We start from the raw sequence: 2,919 nt of genomic DNA, 5'->3' as shown, positions 1-2,919 counted from the left end.
TTTTGTTAGATAATTCCAATGTACAGATTTCTAGTGCTTCCCTTTTCTGTCTTCTTTTTCATTTTTAATATATCCTTCCTGTTGGAATGCTTAGAAACTATTTTATTACATGATACAAGGTAAATTAAAATTTTATAAGGATCTAGATTATTGCTTCTCTTCAGAACAGATTGACCCTTTCTACTGATGGAAAATGAGTACTTAATTAAGCCTGGACTGAATCAAGCCTACTTTTAAGGACTTCATCAAGTCTTTAACCCTCCATATTCATTCAATAGCTAGCTTAATATGTTCAGAGGGAATTTTTTTTTCTCTTATTCCATGTCTTCCCACTCCAGACCAGGCACAGGGCCTAAACTGAGGAGTATGGGCTAGGTTTACTTTTCCTTCCTCGTTCTATACAGTTAGTGTAAGAACACAGTCTGTGATAAGCACCATGAGGAAAGTAGGAATTCTTTTGAGTGGTTCTGAGCTATAATCTTTGAATCCTTGGAGTCAGTATAAGAATATTAAAAGGAAGCAAAAAAAAATCTTTGTTCTACTTTTTATATACTCTCTGCTGTGACATTTTAAGTCCCTTCCTAATACAACTTCATAATTTAACTGGTACCTTAAGAAGTGAATTACCAGTATGCATGAGGTCCTGAAAGTGTCTTATATGTTTATTCTGGTTTTGTCTGACCTCTAAAGTCTCTTTTGGAATCTCTGCCCCACAGCCATGAACTCTACTGAGCTAATGCTGGAGATTCTCAGCCACCTGCCAGGACAAAGCATATCTACTTCCTTCACTAAAGAAGTTATGGTTAACTAAAAGTGTCTCTTTGCATCTGCTTTTTCCAGAATGTAACTCATCTTCAATAGACACATTTCAGGGCATCTCCAAATGCCTTTAGTAGACACACATAGAGTGTGTAGTAACTGCTTATCATTTCTGCCATGACTACAATACTCTCAATATCATATCACCTCATTTGTTCAAACCACACTACCTTCCAGGACAAAGGAAACAGAATCCCAGGCATTATTTTGGGATTCTGAGTTTGAGTAACTCAGTTTTTCACATCAAATACATTGTTATAAACAACTGAACCCCTAGACCTTTGAAGGTTCACTCGTTAACTGACATTTAGATTAAAAGGTCACTTATGCAGTATCTATTACAGGTTGTACCTTAAAATGAGTGAATAATATGGTTTTCATTTTTCTTTTCTGAGTGTCATAAAATGCTTTCTGGCTATTTCAATCTGATTATGCAAAAGAACACAATGACCTACATTTAAAGAACTTTCCTTGCTCTAAGGATTGCAGCCTTCAGTGATACAATTTAGCAAGTTCTACAGGACACTTTGCAAGATATGTCACAGCCAATATATCATATTGCAGATTTTTCATGGTTATTACTAAATCCCCTAAAACCATTGACTCATGCTGTCCTTGACATAATAAACGTTTTGTTCCTTAAAAATTCTCTACAGATATGCAGTGACCAGAATCATGGTTGCAACTTACATTTCAAACTTTGACATAAAAAACACTTTTCCCCTAAATTCAGTACATCTATTTATTATCCACATATGTCTATTCCAGAGTTTAAAATATAGCAGTTGGAAAAATTATACTTTCTTTCCTCTTTTGTTACTATTCTATATAAATTTTTATTCATAGTGTTAATGGTATATCATTTCCTAGGATGTGAATTGAAAGGAAATAAACCTGTATCACTTGGACGAATGTAGATTAACAATACCAAAACAAACTAAAAAAACTCACTGTCCTGAACACTAATTATCACCCATGAAAAATTCTTCTGCATAAATAAAAAATGGGCTAAGGCACAAGAGTGTGTTGCTTTCATTGCTAATGGCACTGAGATTGTTCCTATAAGTTTTAACATAAGGAGTGAGTTTATTTCTCAAGTTGCAGCAATCACATCACTAATCTTCTAAATTTATCCTGAATACAGATAACAAAGACATTTAAAATACTGTCTAATCAGATTGTTTTTTTATCAGGGCCTCTCCATCAACTTCAGAACTTTTAAAAAACTTTTTATCTTATTCATATGTGCATACAATGTTTGGGTCATTTCTCCCCCCTTCTCCCCCCCTTCCTTCCCCCGCCCCGCCCCATGCCTTTCCTCCCTTACCTCCTTGCTATCCAGCAGAATCTATTTTGCCCTTATCTCTAATATTGTTGAAGAAAGAATATAAGAAATAATAGGAAGGACCAAGGGTTTTTGCTAGTTGAGATAAGGATAGCTATACAGGGAGTTGACTCACATTGATTTCCTGTGCATGTGTGTTACCTTCTAGGTTAATTCTTCTTGAACTAACCTTTTCTCTAGTTCCTGGTCACCTTCTCCTATTGGCCTCAGTTGCTTTAAAGTATCTGCTTTAGTTTCTCTGCATTAAGGGCAACAAATGCCAGCTAATTTTTTTAGGTGTCTTACCTATCCTCACACCTCCCTTGTGTGCTCTCGCTTTACCATGTGATCAAAGTCCAATCCCATTGTGTGTTTGCCCTTGATCTAATGTCCACATATGAGGGAGAACATACGATTTTTGGTCTTTTGGGCCAGACTAACCTCACTCAGAATGATGTTCTCCAATTCTATCCATTTGCCAGCGAATGATAACATTTCATTCTTCTTCATAGCTGCATAAAATTCCATTGTGTATAAATACCACATTTTCTTAATCCATTCGTCAGTAGTGGGGCATCTTGGCTGTTGCCATAACTTGGCTATTGTGAACAGTGCTGCAAAAAACATGGGTGTGCAGGTGCCTCTGGAGTAACCTGTGTCACATTTTTTGGGTATATCCCCAAGAGTGGCATTGCTGGATCATATGGTAGATCAATGTTTAGCTTTTTAAGTAGCTTCCAAATTTTTTTCCAGAGTGGTTGTACTAGTTTACATTC

General features: G+C 36.1%; 1 pseudogene; it reads right to left on the bottom strand.

Annotated features, from left to right (window-relative positions):
• Positions 1-319: 319 nt before the first annotated feature.
• On the bottom strand, positions 320-444 carry LOC141416010 (small nucleolar RNA SNORA51; annotated as a pseudogene).
• Between the last annotated feature and the right edge of the window lie 2,475 nt (positions 445-2,919).

This window comes from Castor canadensis, chromosome 13 (genome assembly GCF_047511655.1).
Source record: "Castor canadensis chromosome 13, mCasCan1.hap1v2, whole genome shotgun sequence".
Classification (NCBI taxonomy): Eukaryota; Metazoa; Chordata; class Mammalia; order Rodentia; family Castoridae; genus Castor; species Castor canadensis.
Note: the sequence above shows the minus strand (reverse complement) of the source record. Positions and strands in the feature narration are given on the sequence as shown.